This window comes from Athene noctua, chromosome 17, assembly GCF_965140245.1.
Source record: "Athene noctua chromosome 17, bAthNoc1.hap1.1, whole genome shotgun sequence".
Lineage (NCBI taxonomy): Eukaryota > Metazoa > Chordata > Aves > Strigiformes > Strigidae > Athene > Athene noctua.
This window is the reverse complement of record NC_134053.1, coordinates 6,803,958-6,825,151: the sequence shown is the minus strand read 5'-3', so window position 1 is coordinate 6,825,151 and position 21,194 is coordinate 6,803,958. Positions and strand designations below refer to the sequence as shown.

The 21,194-nt window shown below is 36.7% G+C and overlaps 1 long non-coding RNA gene across 2 annotated transcripts in view; it reads left to right on the top strand.

Annotated features, from left to right (window-relative positions):
• LOC141967514 (uncharacterized) overlaps positions 1–21,194 on the top strand; it is a 118,005-nt gene that overhangs the window by 44,782 nt on the left and 52,029 nt on the right. For both annotated transcript variants that reach the window (XR_012634706.1, XR_012634707.1), the window contains exon 3: positions 14,447–14,556. This is a non-coding gene — a long non-coding RNA (uncharacterized LOC141967514). The remainder of the gene's footprint in view (positions 1–14,446; positions 14,557–21,194) is intronic.

Sequence of the window (21,194 nt, the reverse complement as noted above, 5' to 3'; positions counted from 1 at the left end):
GTTGATAAATGAGAACTTTATAACAAAATTTTGAGTGGGGTTCCTAGGAGTATTCTTATTAACTCACAATGCTAATGATACATCAAGCATTTATGATATATTAAGATGCAAAGATCCATTTCTCAGCTCAGGAAATGATCAGAAGCCAAGGCTGTCCTGACTGCTTGAAACTTGATGGGTGAAGCAGGGAGTCTAGAAGTAGTTAATATCTGCAGCATGACTCTTGTTCTTTGGGGCATAAAGGAGATTTTTCCCTGAGGAAACCTGTGATCAGTCAAAAGTCATATGGATAAGTTGTTTGAAAAGATTGTATTTAATAGAAGAAATTCTACAGATATTGAAGTGACACAAACTGTTTACAAAGTCATTGCACAACGCTACAGGATATTATGCAGGAGGCTGTAGAAGCTCCAGTGGAAGCAGTGGCAACTCTTGTGTTAAGCTGTGCTCCTCCTTTAACTGAAGATAATTATGTAAATAACTTGTATCACTATTCTTTGGTGCTAAGGAAGAACAGCAATGCAATAGAAAAGATATTCTAATCACTACATCTAATTACACTGAAATGAGAATTACTGAAAATCTTAAAGTGGTAATTATTCTTTTTATTATATATGAGACAATCAAAGCAAGAAATGCTGTGTTCATAGTTTAATATAAAAAGTCTCATGTAGGGAATAACTAAGAACTTGGAACCTACTTGAGCTTTACTGCTCTAAAATTTTTGTCTTCTTCCTGTCACCCAAAAACATGTAGGACAAGTGTTCCAACTTAATCATTGGTTGATGTTTAAAAAGCCATGACTCCATACAAGGCTTCCATATCTTGTTAAAATTAAATCTGTATTTTCTCAACTTGGTTTTATGTGACTTTATGCTAGTTGTTTTTTTTGCTATACACGGTCTAAGTAATTGCTTACTCCGTGTTACTATGGTTGTAAACCAGAAAATTTTCATGTTGTTCTTACAGAAGAGGTCCTGTCTGAAGTGAGGACTCAGGCTAAACATTCAGTGCGCACAGATATATGAAATGTTTGCCTGAAAAAAACCCCATCTAATTATAATAAATGCCTTTGCAAAACATTGTTCTAAACTGTTAAAACTATTATAAAACCACACTACAGTCCAAGTTCAGTACCACACATGCTGATAGAAAACTGTTGTGTTGTATTCTAAATCAAAACTCTGAAACTATTAGTCTCTGAACAACTGAAACGGGTGAACTGTGGAAGCTGAGACCCTACATGGAACAACCCTCCTTATGTTATCAAATTTTTCAGAAGAGATCTTATGCAGCAGATTTTCTGTCATTTGATCTTACAGAAAGAAAAATGCTAGAAGAGGTAATCAAGAACTTTAGTAAGCAGAGACTGGGTCAGATGAGGTTCTAACCTCGACAGAATCTGTACATTTTCCATGGGATCTTCAGAAGCCTGTTACTGAGTGAGAGATTGGGTGAAGGACCATATTCCAGCACTATCATAAGGAAACAGAGCCTTGAGTCTGCAGTTCCTCTCATGTAGCATTATTGATGTTGCCAAGATCCCTGAATACTTGACAGGCTATAGTTTTTTATTTTACTGTTGTTATCCTGAAAGTTTGGGGTGTTTTTGTTCTTGGTTTTCTTCCTACACTACCTGAGACCCTTAGAAGGAAAACTTCTCAAAGAACTTGCTCAGTCTTACTGCTTTGTTCCTCTCACAGTAGCCTCAATCTCACCAAGTGTGGGAATGACACACACTAAAATACTTGTCCCTGAGATTGAACCTGGATCTACATACCTTGGAAGAGTCATATCTCTAATGGAAATATATTTCTTAGAGTACTGATTTTTCTTCTTCTCATCCCATGTCTTTAAAGCATAAGCTTCAAAGAGATGTTTCTTAATGAAACAGCGCACCCTATTCTCTCTTTCCTTCATCTTATATTGAGGGATTGGTAGATTTATAATGATGCTTTCTTTGGGTTTTTGGGGTCTATTTTCCAAGTTCAGTAGTCTTAAGGGAGACAGGTTTTGGTTGCTTGGTAGTATTATTATAAATATAATATTTATCTCTTTGTCTAGGTTTTTAAAGAGCCAGGTATTTACCTCCTTTTGGCTTTTACTGTTTAAAATCTGAAAACACCACTGCACCTGCACCTCCTTTAAGTCTTCTCTTTCCCATGGCTTGCCTGCTGCAGTCTTTTTTGTTCTTTTGTGGTTGATGCTGCTTGCTTTAGTCATTGTATCAGATCAAAAAGGAATTAAAGCATTCGCTTTCACACTGTCATACGTTGTTAAATTCTGTTCCCCATATACTTCTCATTAATTCCCCCAGGGACAGGCCGATCCTAAGGCTGTTCTGGCATCTTTGAATTCAGGAGGTCCTACTCTAAGAACCACTGAGAATATAAAGGGATAATAAAGATTGCTTTATCTGTGGTTGTGAAATAGCTACAAGGTATTTGCTCCAGTAAGGAAGACTAGCTCTATAAATTTGACTTATTCTAGCTCAGCCAGTAAGTGCAACTTCACACTACTGAGTGTTGTTGAAAAGTGGTGGCTTGTTTTCTTTCTCTCCAGGGAGAGTACTTCTCTTCTTTCCGTGCCCTAACTCTGGGCCAGCCTTTCACTGGGCTATTTCAGCATGCTGTGTCAGAAGAAAAATAACCATGTCCTTTTGTCAGATTACGCAGCAGTTCCTCTTAACTTCCTGCTGATTTGTATGCTTTGCAATCCTCTGCTTTTGAGATTTGGCATTCTTAGTACTTTTCGGTTAATTTCCTTTAAATAGGATTTTAATACACAGAAAGGAAATAATCTCTTTGGAATTTCTAAAGTCTTAATCTAGCTGTGTAAATCTCTCTTACTATCTAAGCGTTTCCTAATGTTGATATCTATTTTTAAAACACCAACATTTTTGTGGCTTTCACAGGAGTCTTGATTTGCATTTGGTGTCTAAACATGTAGATGTTTGGATCTGTCACAATATACCATTTAAGTGCATGCTTATCAGCACGAGCAGCCTTTTAGTCTGGAAGAGAAGATTGTTGCAGTCTGTAAAATCTGGAAGTTTGAAGTTGACTAGAGGTTTTACCAACTGTGAAGTTTAGTATACTGAGCATATGCTAGCATGGCCACCTCTTCTGAAGCCATGAGAAGTATTACTAGGAGTATTTATGTTAGTATCAGTGGAAGGAAAGTGACCAAATAAAAGACCAAAGTCAACATCAGTGTGAGTCTCGACTTTAGCAGCATGATTTGAACTTGCTTAAAGTTATTTTTTAGTGACTTTAAAACAGAAATTTTCACTCAGTAAATTCTTTTCCCCATCCTTTCTGTTGCTTTTCCCTCCACAATCTTTGGACTCTCTACGTAATAAGAATGATGCATCATAATAACCATTGTTATTACTGCCAGAATAGTTACAATACTGAATAAACAACAAGGAATGGAATAATAGGACTGTGTGTGTCTGAACAGAGTGCTGGTAATATGTCTAGTGGGACCTAATTTATTTTCCCTGGTGTTGGACTGATTGAGTCTCACCACTAGTGGACTCCCATAGGTAGGACAGTGAATTTTGTAAAAAAGAAATCTTGTGTCAGATAATTTCCACATTTAGATACAATCATTCTGCATGCCTTTAGAAGAATGATAATATGATTCTTTATAATTTAATTCTTTGTAACATTGCATTATTATATATTTTATATAAACTATATAATTGTAGATAAACATTCATTATATATTTTATATATATTGCAATATTAAATGTAAATAATTAAATTATAAAAGTATTAAAAATAAAAAATGATAAAATAGAGATAAAAGCCAACATGGCTAGCCAGTTTATAGTCTTCTGTGGAATGCACTTTGTATAAAATAGCTTTCATTTGGTTTCATTGCAGTTTAGAATTCCATATGAAGTGTCATTTTCTGTTGATTTTCAACAAGATCATTTCTAATAATGTTGTGGTTTAACTCCAGCTGGCAAATAAGCCCCACACAGCCGCTCGCTCACTCCTCCCTGGTGAGATGGGGAAGAGAATCAGAAGAATAAAAGTGAGAAAACTCCTGTGTTGAGATAAAGACAGTTTGATAGGTAAAGCAAAAGCTGCACACACCAGCAAAGCAAACCAAGGAATTCATTCACCTCTTGCATGGGCGGGCAGGTGCTCAGCCATCTCCAGGACAGCAGGGCTCCATCACACGTAACGGTGACTTGGGAAGACAAACGCCATCACTCTGAACGTCCCCCCCTTCCTCCTTCTTCCCCCAGCAGCATGTGTGACCATGACACCGTTTGGTCTGGGACATCCCTGGGGTCAGTTGGGGTCAGCTGTCCCAGCTGTGTCCCCTCCCAGCTCCTTGGGCACCCCCAGCCTCCTCCCCGGTGGGGAGAGGCCTCGACCCTGTGTGAGCACTGCTCAGCGATAATGGAAACATCCCTGTCTTATCAACACTGTTCTTGGCACAAAATCCAAAATTTAGTAGCTACTTCGATGAAGAAAATTATCCCAGCCAAGGCCAGCACAGTGTAGAAATAAGATTTTCTGCTCTTTAGTTTAGTCATTTGTTGAATGCTTAAAAAATGTGGTTTACATTACTTGTTTCCACCTGCCTCAAACACAACTGTTGAGTACACAGAATGAGTTTCAAAAGAGGTCAAAATTTTGGTATAAAGATCTTTTGAACGATTATGATAAGCACTGATTTGGGAGCTGACTCTTTGCTGTTCCTTCTAAGTTCCTAAGGCACCAAAAAACTTCATAAAGAATTGGTGTGTTTATTTCAGTATGCTCCCTTGTCCAGGGATATCTGATAGAACTGAACAGATTTTAAAGCTTTTATGAAGTTAAACATTATGTTACTAACAAGCAGTTTTAATAAAACAATTTCTCTGTTGATAAAACTGTTGATTAAAATAGTATTTGCTTTAATTTGATTAATGGCTGTAGAATGCCACCGGTTTTTGTGCGCACAGGGAATGTGTTTTTAGGAGTCTTCACATACGCATCTTTGTGTCGTACATTCAAAAGGCAGGATGTAATGCAATCTAAAGAGAACTCCACTAACCTGAACATTTCCTATGACTTGTATGAATAGCATCTCCACAAAAGCTTTGATAGGCATGATTACGTATGATTACTTCTAAAAAAGTACTTTATTTTAGTCAAAACTGATGTGATCTTGGGAGATTGCTGGAGATTATAAATAAAAAATTAAAAAAAAGTTTTTTAAAAAATCCGCATAAACAGAAACTTAAGTATATGCTGAAAGGCTCTGTTTAGAAGCAAAGGGAAGATGGCATATTTACAAAATACTGTCAGGGCAGTCTGCTTACAAGTAGGAAACCATGAAATGCTCTGCTGCTCCATTCAGTAAACACTGCAGGAATTTAGACTTATACAAAAGAATATCACATCAGTGGTACTTATCATGATTTCTAACATTTCTGGTATTAGCACACCAAGAAAAATGAAAACGGAGTAGATGATATCTCTAAGGATTACTGTAGAGCATCGCTAGTGAGAGAAAATTAAGAGTGTTGGTGGAAGTGCTGCACGTAACTCCGGAAAACTACAGGTCTTCATAGTTGAAGAACTGGGGAAAGTGGGGGGGAAGAAAGGGACGGAGTAGGGATGGACTTCACACAGAGCAAGCTCTGACAGTTACAAGGCTTACTGAGGGCTGGGGAGACTCCGACTGCAAACTAAGGCACTCACAACAATATTTAGAAGATGGCTTGCATAAGAAGATTGAACAGGATTTTATTTGTCACTCTGAAAGAATAGTATGTGGATACTAACAATGTTCTCAGTGCTGTCCTCATTTTCATTCTTACGGTGTCTTTTTTCTATGCTACTGCATGCTTCATCCATTTGCTCGTGCACAGAAGGCAATCAGCTGGGTATTCTCACTTGCCTTGTCTTACATTTCCTCATACAGCTGATACCCCCATATTATCATTCCCTGTAGACGTCTTCTGGAAGCAAGAAAATAGGATCTTTCTTTGTACACTGCTCATGGTTGTCAGATTACTTGTCTGTTTAGAAAAAAGGTATGCATAGCATTAATAGTTGATACATATCACATCCAGAAGGCAGTACTGTTACCTGTAATTCACGTTACATTGCCCAGTGTTGGACTATGACATTACCCGTTCTGTCAGAGATGATAACAACAAAGATGATGCAGCAGGTGTACTTCAGTGGTAGCTAATGCAGCACTGGGAGGAGAAGAGATGCTAACAAGTTAAAATATGGAGTTAAAATATTGAAATTGGAGAGAATATGTTGTTAAGTTAAAACATTGTAGTATAAAGATGGTGACAACTTGGGTAGAGATGTCTGTATAGCATTGTTTCTTGATATTTAATAGCCCACAAGACAGCTAAAGTGCTCTTTTAATTGTCCTTTGCATACTGAATAATAAACATTTAATCAAATGAATTTAGAGAAACTGAAGATAAATTAAAAACATTTTTACAAAGCTTGATGCCAAGAATTCATTGATGAAGTGTATAGCTGAACCTCTTTACTTAAGCACTAGAAACTACTTTTGCCAAATCTGACATTAAAGAAGATTTTGTCTAATAATATCTAACCATTATGTCTTTGATGTACAGCCATGACAATGATTTTAGTAAAGGATTATGGCATTGCATTAAGCAGAGAAAGCTACTTTAATACCACAGTATTAAGACACCACAGTGAACTCTGGAATAGCACAACTTATCTAACACATTAAGGAAAAATTCAGGTTATTAAGCCTAATTAAATCTCTTTTAACAGGATTTAGCAGCATCTATCTAGAGGTTACCAGTCTTGATTTGCATTTGTCTAGAGCCTGCACCAATGCTATCTAAGTCACTGAGAAGATTACTACGTGTATTGGTGGTCTTTGGATCAGGCTGATCTGCAGAGATGCATACTGCGATATCAACATAACAAATGGCAAAATACATATTTCTGCAGCCATTCTATTATCTGGCAGCTGTTCCATTAACATCTTTCTGAACCTACAAGACTGCTACCCAGTTAATGGCTCATAATGCAGATACATAATTGTTGACTGTTTCTTGCTAAGCAAAGTAATCTCTATGCTCTATTCACAGTTATTTAACTCTTCACTTTGCATTTCTGGAATACAGTCCAGAGCCCAAATAGGAGGTTTCAGAATCTTCCTTTTATTTAGTGTTAAATCTCCTGCCTGCTGAAATGCATATTTATAATACCTCAGAGCTGTTTTAGAGATAATTGTTTTGGATGTCCTAAATGTTAGGGATTGTTTTTACTGCGCCTTAATTTGTGCTGATGTTCTGTTGATGAAATTTTCCTTTTATTTTAAATCAGTGTAAAAACTAGGATATACTAGTTTTCTCCTATACTGATAATTGCTACAGAAGGTAAACTGTCTAGCATAAGCAAAGACTGTGAAGAAAATTAGAGTTTTTTTTCTCAAAGACTAGATACAGCAAAATCCAGAAGATCTGTTTTGTCAAAGGGCTTCACAAGAGAAAGAAAAGCAGAACACACTGTGTGGCCTAATGTTTTCATTAGCTGTGAGATTTCCAGTGCAAGTTAAGCTGTAGTTCCCAGTTAGAGTGTAGGCCACAGCTATCATTTTTGCCAAGAAAAGTTGTGTTAAAAAAAATTGTAATGACGCTTTCTAAACTGAATCATCTCAGCCACTTTGGAAAAGAAAATGTAGCAGTGCCTAAAGAAGTTGGAGTACAGATGAGTGAAGATGCTGTTCAGTTCACTACTGCCTTCCTTGCTCTCCTTTGTGTCTGCGGTTTGTAACTCTGTACCTTGAACTTCCCTCTGTCAGGAGACGTTCTCCGTCAAGAAGAACTGCAGAAATTAAAATCACATTCCTAGAGAGATAACTCCATACAAAGCAGTGTAGTCCACTGATACACTAGTACAGAGCATAATGATTAGAAACAGAGAACTTTATTTATTCTTTATTGCAATTTGCCATTTATATGAACTGGAATTTAATTATTAATGAATGGAAGTCTGTGGTTTGAATGTAAAAGATACAACGGCTGTCCTAGTTTTTCTCACTGAGGGCTTTTTCCTTTGTTTGTGTCTTGCATTTGGATATGATTGGAAGTATTATACTGTTCTGCAGACCCTGCAGAAGAGCATGTACGTTCTCTTCTCAGGAAGAAAGCTATAGAACAAGTTCAAACCTGACATTTCTGACTGGATTTTATGCAGTGTCCTTTCTCTCTAACATAGCACAGCAGAAAGCTTGTGTTTTAAATTTTCTGTCAAAAACTGTCAAGAATTACTGGAATTAGGGGTGACATACAGCTGGTGCACCTGCTTAAATCTCCTCTGTATGGACCAGTCCTTGTTAGACAAGTGGTTAATTTTTCACTGCTGTATCAGTCTTGTATGCTGACAGAGTGTGCATTATGGTAATATTTGCACATTGTTGGATTCAAAACCAAAGTGGCTGCTGTCTCTGCAATTTGTGTAACTTTTTTGAATAATTTCCCGCACAAAACATGTTCAGAAATCCCTGAAGGTTTCTATAAACGAGATGAGTTCAGGACTCAGAAAGTACATGCTCATTGAAATGACTGAAAGAAGCTTATTTCAGTAGGTATATTTCCATAGTGGTGAAAGTCCAGTATATAGAAATGAAATTAATTTCAATTAGTTACCTCAGGGCAATGTCAGCTTTGTTAAAGTGAATGTCCAAGTTTTGCTTCTGAAAGCTCCATCTCTCATAGAAACTCTTGTACAGCACATGCTTTTAAGCATCTCCCTAACATCCTGCTTAATCATACCAAGATTTATGTTCTTTGCATTGACCTCATGACTTCATCTTTAGGCGCTTTATAATAAGACATGATGTGATGCAGCGTGAGTACTGTAGCATTAGGGGATGTCGATAAGGAAAGAAAATTGACTACTCATTTGTGCAGTGTCAACTTTCTGTTTGCCTCAGAATGCAATTCAATATATCAATATTCTTGCTGCTTTGTACTACAAAATAGTAAAAATTAAATAGTTGGCCCTGTTTTCCAGGATTCTGGATTTAGATTTTGATTCAGTAAGTTGATTCCCTATTCAGCAGATCATGTGCTTGTATCCTTTTGACATTTATTATGGAAAAAAGCTTGGCCCAGAAATAAAGGCACTAGCATGAGGCTTGTCAAGACACATTTCCTTATTCTGTTGGTTCTATCATAACATTTGTATACGACCTTGAACAAATCAGACTGTTTTGAAGAATAATTTAGCATCCCAGCTCCATTTACTGAAATGTGTGCTCTGAAGAGCTTTTTAAAGCTGTTGTGGTCAGTATTTCTGAACTCCAGCAGTTTGTGAAGGAAAATTAGTAGCACTGTCTTATCACTCTTCTGTCACAGATGCAGTAGTATCTGAGTTACTCAAATACCAGGGCAATGAGTGCTTGAGAGATTTCTTTCTCAGTATCTTGGACTTAAAATACATTTTAAAGCATGCTACTGAAAGGGAACCCGGAGCTGGAAAACTTGTAAAACAAATCCTCCTGATCTTCAGGATTGCTTCATTAAAATAAAATGTGCACTCCTTAGAAGCCACTTGTATTAAAAGTTTCAGTCTTCTATCTTCTGAATTAAAGTCTCTGTGGATGTCTAGAGCTCAATTAGTTATGGGATATGTTTTGGGGAAACAAAACCAGTCACTTAACTCAAATTTGCTGCACAAGACCAATAATAATATTTCATGTGCAGTGTTTAAACTGGCCTGTTGGTGAAAAGTGAGAAGAGAAGCCTTTATATTATACTTTTTCTTACTGTAATTAATAGGTTTAAACATATTATTACTGGCTTATTTTTGTCATGGTGTGTGTAAAGATATCATGTTTTTCAGGATAACTTCAGACTGGGATTTGTGGAAAAAAAAAAAAAAAGAGAAATATTAAATATGATAAATAGAAATTCGGGGCAAACTAAAAATTACCGAGAATTTGGGCTAAATTCTGTATATTGTGCTAGAAAAAATGGGATGATAATGTGAAAGCACTTCATTTTGATATTTTGTTCATATTTCATTTCAAAAGCACCAAAAAGTTACCTTTTGGAAATAAGATTTCTGGAGATGCCTTGTATTTCGAAAGGGAGTTGCATTATTTTTATAATTGAACTTGAAGCAGTAGCTCTCCACTGATGGGTTCATAAAATATTCTGGCACAAACGGTTTGGTAATCCGGATATTTCCCTGACGTCAGCATTTACAGAACACAATTTTTTACTAAAGATTGAAGTATTCCAGCTTTTCCATACAGTCTTCTTTTGTAAAGTGGATTTGAAGTTACTGTCTCTGGTGCTTTAAAAGCTAGAGTAAAAATTTAGATCATTCTCACCTGCTGAAGAGGAAAGATAGCACCCGGTTTGGATGCAGGCATGTAACTCAGTAACTAACACTATGTAAGACTTATTAGAACTCTAATATAAAGCCAGCTTGTACACATAGGAAGATAAGAACATGTAGTTTATCACAGGTGAAACAAGAAATAGCATTATAAATTGAAGAACTGTAGTTATTTAAAGTAATAAATTAAAGCTGACTATTAAAAGCCTTGTGAAATATCATTTATTTTAAATCAGAACAGGTTTCCCATGCCACAATTTTAGTTAGGTTAGAGAATTTCAGCCTATCCTTAATATTCATCATTGAGTAATTAAAGATGGATATATCATGAGACTTAACAGTTTTTCAATAAAAAGGTAGTTATTTCAGTGTACAGAAACTGAATGTCTTCTCACTTTGAATTAAGGTCATTGGTAAAACCCCAATTTGCTATTAAATGCAAAGAGACTTCCTACTTCATAAAAGGCTAGTATGGCAGATACCAGCTCTCTCTCCAGGTATGTCTGCAACACTTTAATGGGGGGAAAAAAAAAAAGTTTCATTTCATTTTATCAGTTACAATATTTCATTTCTGTACTTGGAATTCTGATTCTATGTACTATTGGTGTTTTTCCCACAGAAAAACGAAGATGTAATGTTCTATATACAATGTTATGTTAGTTCTGTTTCCAACATGTAATTGGATGAATGACTTAAATAATCTCCCAATGTGAGGAGAAATAAATAGGCCAACACACACAATCTTCTTTTTTTACTGTGTATAAGTGGATCTGTCATTGAACCATTGAGGTTTGTTTTAGTGCAAAGAGAAGAATATATTGCATTTTAGATAGTGATTGCATGGATTTTTGGTAAATACTTGAATTGGATTTCTGGTTCACTGTATGACTATACTGTGAAGAACAAGACAATGTTTAAAGTGCACTTATCTTGGGGTTAATGTTGCATTAGTCAGAGTCTTCCAGAATGGCAAACGGGCATTTCTTGCTCTTAGTTTACACCTTTTGCTGAAGAACCTTCCTGCCTACCTGTGAGTATTGATTCCCAGCTCTGAAGGCATACACTGCATCTGTACCACTTTTGTAATACCTGAGGAGCTTCGGTTTTGTTTAGATTTCATCTTTGTTTACCTACCATCTAGCTGGATTTAAAAGTGTTTTGAGAAGTGTATGCACACTGGATTTTTTTAGATTATAGCCAGTGGTACAGATGAATTGCCTAACACAATGCTTGCATGGTCCCTCCTCTCTCACAGCTCCACTGAAACAGGCATTTCAATGTGGCAGTGTGAACCTGCCACACACATGAGTTGTTATTTTTTTGCTTTGATTAAATCAACAGTGGAATGGAAAGTAAGAAGGATGCTCATGTGAGAGACGGGTATAGGGCAGAGGTACCGCTGGTGGTGTTCTCCCACTGCACTCAAAGAGAGCTCTTACGAGATGTGTGTATCCTCATAGTGATCAAGAGCACTGTTTCAAGGCAAAGTATCCAATACCACTTCCAAATGATGACAGCTCTGACGTGCATAACTTAATTTCAATCATTATCTCTGGGATGAATCTTAATGTAATTGCTGTGGTATTCAATTGCGCAGCTATCTGAAGCCTCAAAGAAAGAAATAAGCTGTCCATAAATATTTAAACAGTTGTACAGGTGTTACACTTTTTTCAGCTAAATTTCTCTTTGTAAATGTGTGAGTTCTGTAATTGCAGCAGGCTTAGTTGACGAAGCAGTGCTTTAAATTCCTCATCAGCTGCACTTGTCTAGAAGGCACCAGTGCCTGAGACACACAAACATTTCTTAATTAAATTGAAAAAAAATCTTCCAGTTTCCTCCTTTGTACTTGTCTGTTGAGCAACAAATCTCACTCATGTATTTTCTTTCCATGTGGCTATGGTAAATCTAACAGCCTCTTAAGAAGCAGCGGTTTATCTTGTTTGACTTTAAAGATTACAAAATTTAAAATATAATTCAGTTCATGCAGGAGCCAGACGGTATATGTGGTTTTCATTTTTTGTTATTATTGATTGTTGTGAAGTTTATGACTTGGGAAGAATAGAAAGAAGAAGAAAAGTCATCATGTTTTTCTTTCAGTGCTGAGGAGTTGGGGGATAAAAGATGCTTCTTGCATTGTCTACTGAATAATGTTTGGGAGCAAAACTTTCAGTTCTGACATTTCAATTTGCAGAGATATGTACAAAGCAGACAACTGTTATTAAAAATAAGATGTAGATTTTGTGGGTTAAGATGATCTATAAATGAATGTTTTAACTGGTACTAGTTGGGGTTTTTTTCACCTGACTGACATGATTTTCAAAGTAGTGGCTTTTCTCTTTTTGAACTCAGGCTGTGTGTCTCTTCTCTATGCCTTGACTGAATCAGTGTCCTAGAAAAGCATTAAAGGGCTACTGCATAGCTGGAGGATCACTTTTGAGAAAGATGCATGACGAGATCATTACAAAACACCCATGGGTTTTCACAAGAATAGGAGACATCTGGAGCTCTAGTTCCACCTTGTATATTGCTTTTAGCCAGTGGATATATTTCCGCAGCCTGTCAGTAGTATACAGAGAGTGTAGTACGAGAGCAAATTATTGCTGTGTCTTGCTTTATCTCGATGCTTTCAAGGATACAAAATGTCCATTCTCTCTACCTTTCTTGCAAGCTTTTTGCTTTCTAACAATAAAGGGACCACAATATCTTTATTTTTAAGGCATGTCTTTACTGTAGTTGCTTGCTTGAATCATTCCTTGAGGCTCCGGTAGACCTGAAGTAGACCTCTCCTAGACCACAGCTATTCTGACCCCTAAATATATTTAAAGATCCAGGCATGCAACACACTGAAACCCATCCAGACTGTACTTTTACATGACCAGCAAAATTTCCCCAGTCTCAGAGCAAGTAAGAGAGACATGTAATGTTAAAAATAAAATGCAAATGCCTGAGTTATTTGAATATAATCACTTTATTAATTTAACTGTCTAACAGATACTGATGACAGTCTAATAATAAGGTCCAAAATGTTCTTTCTCATTAAAGGAGTTAATGAACTCACACATCTTAAGAATTTCATTTTAATTAATTAGGAATAATTTATACGAGAGAGAGAAGTGCCAAAAAAATATTCCTGTTGAGGGGTGGAAAACTGGTAAATCTGTTAATGAAGGATGCTGGGTGCCACAGCTTTCATGAGAAGATTCCTACAGTTCCCTGATTCATGTGTAGAAGGTGACTGGGTGGCTGGATATTTTCAAACTCCCAACACTGTAGGCATTCCCACTCATTGTTACTGTATGTGCTAAATAGTATGTAATCCTATAGCAGGCACAACAAAGATTGGCTTCAAGACAAAAAATCTGTCCCTACATGTAGGTAGAGTATTAAAATGTGGTGAGGATTTATTAGTAATATAATTTATAACCTCTCCAGAATCTCAAAAAGTAGAAAAACTGAATGCCAATATTTTCCTTGAATTGTGAAGTGTGGTTCCTCTTTTGCACTCTAGCTCCTTCAAAAATTACATTTCAAAAGTTGCACCTCAGAAGCACTCATATCTAGTCATGCTCTCTGTTTTGGTAAAACAAAGATGCTTTTGGCAGTTAAACTGTGTTAGGGTGGGGTCTTTGTCTATCAGGAGTTAACAAACAGTGCACGGAAGCAGTAAGCACAGTGCTGTAAGGAAGTAATTTCAGTTCTGAAAGTTTCCTGATATTTTACACCCAGAATGATCTTTCGTGACTGACGTAAAATGAGTAAACGCTATCATTTTGTTTTATGCTTCATTGGGTTAATTTCCTTTGGCCGACATGACCACATTTCAGTGTATATTGGCTTCAGAAGCTTGTTAATGTTAAAAATAACTAACTTGAAACTGCTGAAACCATGATTGATATGTTAAAAGATAAGCCTTAAACCTGCAGGAAAGGCTGAAATTGGTAAGTTAGGAGTGAGTGGTAAGCAAGCAGATGTTTTCTAGAATTGGAAGCAGTATGCAAAGTTATTTTAGGCATATTAGCATAGTTAGGATAGTACTTAAGGAGTCTTTACTGTTATGACAAATTTTTTTATATTGCATACTGTAGGTACACTTCAGGAAATATAACTCCAGCTTTAATTTGAATGGACCGAAGAGTAGGGGACTAACCAGAGAGGAAGGACTTCCCTAAGACCAACCAGCAGCCTGACGACACAGGTAGGAACAGCATTTAGACCGTTTGTTTTGCACTCCTGTACTCTGATGGTACACTACACATCTTTCAGACAGCGTTGTATTTTGAGCAGCAGCTGTTTCAGAGTTTCTGGACCTGAAAATTCTGCGATAAACCAATATGTTGGCTGGGTTTGCTGTATGTGCAACTCAGATTGAAGCTGTATGTGTGTGTGTCTGTGTGTTGTGTGTTTGGTGAGAATGTGTTGCCTTTGTACACCAGGACTGAAAGCTAATTTGACTGAAAATTGTTCTTTGTCAACACACATAGGAAGAAATCAAAAGGAAAACCTAGTGATAAAAGCCTACAAGTTGTACATAAATTATATGTTAGAGTGAAACTCCATTTGTAATTATTTTTACTATCTCTAAAGCATGCATGCTATATATATCTATATGCTTTTATTTTCAGAGACGAAAGCTTTCCTTGATTAAATATTTACAGATCAGTATAGCTTCTAAAGGCTTTTAACCTCATGCTAAGATAATATACAAGTATGCAAGCAAAGAAAATTTCAATGGAGACACACCTCAAAAATGAGTAATAGAATACAGTTACAAAAGGGGTTCTGTTATCCTAAATTTGTATGTGGTCAACAAGATAGGGTAATAGCCTGGAAATCAGGACACTTGCTTTTCCTTCTAATCTGATTGCTTCATTGTTGAGCAGACAGTTTAATGGATTAAAAGCTCTTCTGAGCAAAACCTCCTTCATTCTCTGTATTTGTGCGTGTAAATACACATTATGTGTTCATCACCTTTTTGCTTATGGCCTGTTGATCCAACCATTACAATAACAACAAAAGACAGGAAAGATTGTGTAAGCTTTTAGGCAGAAACTGCATGGTAAGGGTGAAAGCAAGTAACTAAAAATGTAGATTTATAGTTCTAACGTTTGGTCCTGTGTTCTAATAACATTCCTGGTGCAGCCTTAGAAGAAGAGACTGCCAATGAGTCTTTATATAGGGCTGGGTATTTGTGCTTTCTTTGTTGTGGTGTTGAGCAATCAGCACTTCAATTTTTTTTCTTTTCCATTCTAAATGGAAACGAAGTTTTTAATTCTAAATGGAACTAGAGGAAAGCCATGTTTTTAGGCAGGCAAAGATAATTTTAAAAGTAAGTATGATGTTGAGTTCAATAGCACTGGCCATTTTGATGGATAGAAAAAAGCTGAGAGATGGATGACTAAGCATAATGATGAGTACTGATGAATCTTTTTTGCTAACGTGCTAGCAGTGATTGGCAAGAGAGTATAAATTGGTGAAACCTGGGCAGACTTTAGCAAATTGAGGGTGAGCAGTGCCACAAAAGACAGAACACAGTGCCACCTAGTGCCTTCGGCAAAAGCAAACTGGATATCCTCAATCGACTTTCAGGTGGGTAGGATTTCTATAATAAAAGAAAATGCATGAAAGTAGTATTAATGTGTAAATGTAGAAATCAGTGGGCTGTATTTTCCATTAGGAGGCAGGTCTATTCTGATTTCCCAGGAGAGCCCTTAGGGTGTAATAAACATTCTCAGCTTGAGTGGATCCCTCCCAAGACCCTTTTTACTGTTGAAATATGGGATGTCACCTGGGCAAAGTGTGTGTGTGGCATGATTATGTGTCATACCTCAGCAAACAGTTCATTTCCAAAAGGATGTTAGACACCATGTATAGAGGAGGACAAACCCCTACACAGGGTTGACCTCCTGCTGGAAGGTCAGGTCTGCAAATTTTCCTGAAATCCAAATTGCAAAGTTGAGATTTTAAGCAATGGTTTTTTCAGTCTTTTTTCATTAAGTTGGTGGAGCACGTGGTTTTTTTCAATGAAATTTTGATGTGAAGAGACTGTAATTGTTATTTAAAAATGCACTGCAATATTGTTAGTAGTGTGACATTTGTACTTGGAAACAGAGACCAAATCTGCTATTTGATGGATTGAGTTGCCCTCTGGGCTTCCTCCATTGACTGTGGAAGGATGTGGAAGTGACTGTCTGCTTTAATTTCTTGGATGCATGGAATGAATCCAAACTCGAGTGTGGGATATTTGGATTTGTGTACTTATACTTCTATTATATTAGGTTGCTTTGAATTTTCCAATTTCACATGCATTTTCACATGTCCAATAGAGAGGAAGCAGTAGCTCACATATCAGATATAGAGGAAACAAAATAACTTAGCCCTGTGTGAAATTGTTGGATGGTAATATTCATTTGATAATGTAACAGGACTGGCAGAATGACAACTTCTATGCTTTTCAAATTCAAAGCAAATGAGGCAAACTTAAAGCATCTGATAAAAGACTGCCAAAGTGATTCTGGTTCACTAACAACACAGAAGTATCTCCGTCCTCTTGGCAATGCTTAAGGATTAGCAACTATCACTCTTATATTAATGGGTCTCAGCTCTCCAGAAATGGTCTAGTCAAAATAGTGAAGAATATCTGAATGTAGTGCAGTGGAGTGGATATGCTTAGAGATGAGTATAAAAAGAAATCCTGAGCAAAGACATCTTAGTTTGGACGATTAGTATTAGAATCAGTGTAGTCTACTGCCCTTGGATTGTCTGCATTTCAGTGCTTGGAAACTTGAGAGAAAAGAATAAAAATTTATAACTTTTTGGGGTTAAGTCTGGCTCAACTAAGAGAGAGTATTCTTTCTTGTGAGGCTGTAAAATTGTAAGCTGTGTGTGAGTGTGAGCTGTGTTAAAGTAAGTGATATTCATCTTTCTGAGGATTCTAGAGTGGGTTTGTGTAAACTACTCTGCCAAAGGTTTAATTTTATCTTTACTGCTTGTCAGAACAACAGGGCGGGGTGGAGAAGGAATAATGGGTAACTTGTGCAAAGTAAACTGCCAGGTTTTGTCTGCTGTGATCCATACAGTCCCACTATTGGGTAACTGTGATAGGCATTATTCATCAATTTTGTAAATCCCCAAACTTCTTAAACTTAGCAGTAAATGGTATTTCTACAAAAAGACTCCTAGCCGTTTGCTATCCTCCCACTTCAAATGTCTGTTATCCTGTACAAGGGCAGAAACAATGTTGGATGATGCTGGGTCATTGATCAGACAACATGCCTAATGTTTACCAGCTAGTTTAAGGGAATGGTTCATAAGTAATGGACAATTTGGAAATTATTTGTTCCAATTCTTTGGTAGATACTTAAACAAATCTAGGGGGAAAAGAACAATAAGGTAGCAAAATAAAATAAGGCTCTGGGTACCCTTAGTATTAGTCTCCTTAGCTAGTTTGTTTAAAATCAACAGTTTTGCAAACTAAAAAGAAAAGGAAAAAAGAAAAACTGTTTTAAGAGATTTCAGTTTCCCTGATTCCATTCTTGCCTGGACTGACTGGAAAAGTAGTGGGATCAGAAGCACTTAAGAGATGTTAATTAATATCTTTTTTGTGTATTGTTTGATTTATTGAAATTAATTTTTCGTTCTTGTGACCTTTATCTTTCACTTTTTCACCTCATTGGCATTTATCAGAGTTCTCTAGTCAAAGTACAAAGTGAAAACTGCAGCACTAATCAAAAGTGATCAGATAAAATAGATGTGTATTAAATAGACCAGATGAAAGACTCATCCATCCTGCCTTGAGTGCCAGAGCCCTGACGCATTCCAAGAGTCTTCTTCCTTTCCCACACACTCAGCCCATTGCCTGCTGACAGGCCTCGCTCACGGCACAGAGCTCATGGTCTGAAATAAATCACAAATTGTTGGTTGTTGTCTCTTCAAGAAATCTACTTGATTTCATCTATTCGTTTTTTTATATTTCAAATTGTATCTACCTTACATTATAAAACTCTACTGGAATAACGATACTCATAGATGGAAAGCATCGATGAAGGCATCTTGTCTTTATGTAACTGAAGGTTGTACGAGTGTATCATACGTCATTGGAGGTAGTTTGGCAAATGAAGGGCATTGCTGGTATTATTCGTGCCTCCAGCCTTTTCAAAGAAATAATTACAAATATGTGGCTTAAGTCAATTATTGTGGATTCTTTTATAATAAAACCTTCTTCAAGTGGAATCAAGAAATCTAGACTCTAAAACTGTGGATAGTATCAGTAAACCGCTTGGACTGAACCTGGACTCTGAACTCCTACTCCAAGGCATGTTTTGTAACAGATAAATGCCCATGTGAGTGGACTTGTTAAGTTGTATGGTTTTAACTTCTTTTGTACTCTCTGTACACTGCTGCCTGACTCTGAGCCCTTGCGTTTGTATTTAATATGGATTAGAGCTATTGCATCTATTCCTTAGGAAATACCTGGACCATGAAAGCTGTTATATTAAATTAGTTCATTACAATATTACATGCATAACTGCATAAACATCTATTTGGTCCTTGCTTTGATCACCTCTGATCATGGCTGTTACTGCTACTGACTTCTACAAGCCTTTTTTCCCCTTGTATGTTTTTTTAATTCTAATTTGAGGTTGTCAAGAGCAGGTTCTGTTTATTTCCCATGATAATGACTTGACTATTTTTTTTTTAATAGTTTTGAACTTAAATCAGTTCTATTGGAGTATTATTACATCAGTGTTGAAAAAGCGTTGATGTGCCAGCAATGTTTTTGCTGCTGCTGTGTTTCACCTGGAAAAGCACCTTGGTTTGTCAGTGAAGGGCATTGCACAAAAGTAATACAATATTATTTATTTATTATCACAGCACCACACTGACAAACTACTTCCCAAATACATCAGTAACCAATCTACCTTGGCACATTCATCATCACAATTTTCTTTGCATTCTCTCCCTGTGCATTTTCTTTAGTTATGGCTCCTTGGAACACTGCTATGGTTTTCCTATATAATTAGACACTATTAGTTTGTATCAAATCTACCTATTTCAACCCTTCAGGACATTAATCTTTTGTTTGTTTGTTTTTTTCCCAATTATTAGTGTTGTGGGTTAACCCTGGTGGGCAGCTAAGCACCACACAGCTGCTTGCTCGCTTACCCTCACACCCCACCCAGTGGGACAGAAGAAGAGGAAAGGAAAAATAAAAGCAAGAAAACTTGAGGGTCAAGATTAAAAAAAACCAACAACAACAACAACAACAAAAAATGTGTTTAATAAGTGAAAGATAACTAGAAGAAGAGAGAAGAAAACAACAAAATAAGTGATGAAAATGTAATCATTCACCATTTCTCATGGGTAGACCAATGTCCAGCCAGTTCCTGAGGAAGAGATGACTAACCCCTCTAAAATCCTTTCTTTTCCATTCTATTGCTGAGCATGACATTATGTGGAATGGAATATCTCTTTAGTTAGTTTGGGTTATCTGGCCGGTTGTGTCCCTCCCAGTTTATTCTGCGCCTCCCAGTCTATTCACTGGGGGGCAGAGTGAGAAACCGAGAAGGTCTTCATGCTGTCCAAACACTGGTCAGCAAAAGCTGTGTTATTAGTACTGTTATGGTCATGCAGTGAGTTTAAAATTTTTCTAAATGGTACAAACTCTGAAGGAGATATCTTGTTTTATGGTACATTTTCCTTTTAAGTGACAGTGAAAGCTGCCGTTGCAACAGATGAGTTAATGCACTGTTTGCTGGGCTGTGTTACTGCTTATGAAAACATCTCGTGCAGTATAATGTGATGTGTAGTTTTAGATCATTTTCTCTGGCTTTTGTAACTGCTATGCCATGGTGCCCAAAGTATGGGTACAGATTTCCACTGGATATAATTTGGCAAAGCTGAGACTACTGAGTGAGAAAAGAAACCTCGAATAGTCAGGAAATAAGCTTATAAATTGAATGGCTTTAATAGTTTTGTGAACCATTCTAAATCTATTCATACTAGAAATGCACGCAATTATCCATAAAATAAATTGCCTTTGTCTCATAATTGTCTTTGCTAATTACCTTTTTAGCAAATTAAAAGGTGAAAGGGCTGAATGCTTACGTCTATGTTTTTCAGTAGTTCATGCTTATATTGTCTTTGTTCGCATTGGTATGAATCTCCAGTTTAAAAATGTTAGATCTCCACTTTTCCCTAGTACCTCAAGCAAAGTCTGACTGTGCAATCTGTGCTACCTGTAAATAAGAGTGCTAATAATTGATGAGATCCACAGGCCTGGCTCTTTCTGCAGTACTTTTCCAAATGGCAGAAAATGTTCCAAATAAAAAGTGCCTTCAATTAATAATCATATCACACCTTTACAATGTTGCAGTATCCTGAGGGCTTGTTTTCTTGTTTTTACCACAGCTGAAGACAGATTGGATTGAAAAGAAAATGTATATTATGGAACTGGAAAGAAGCATAGAGAAAGCTTGTTTTATCACTAAGTGAAAAATATGAGAATGGCTGTAGAACTAATTTGGTTTTCCTGCCTTAAATGTTAAATCTTTTATGCTCCAGAATTTGCACATATATCTATGAATAGGGAGAAATTTAACATCTAGACAAATAGAGATCTAAGCATCTTAGAGTTAGGTCTTCTTGTTTGGTTAAGATTTATCATAACAGCATCCCAGCCGTGAGGCAGGACCATTACAGTACTTCCACTGTTGTTTTCCATTTCTCTGACTAAACTAGACAGATAACAAAGGAGTTAGAAAATGACACAAATCTAAAAATGTGAGTCTACTTTCTGCCTATGAAACGATAAAATATGCAAGTAGTGTTAAAAAT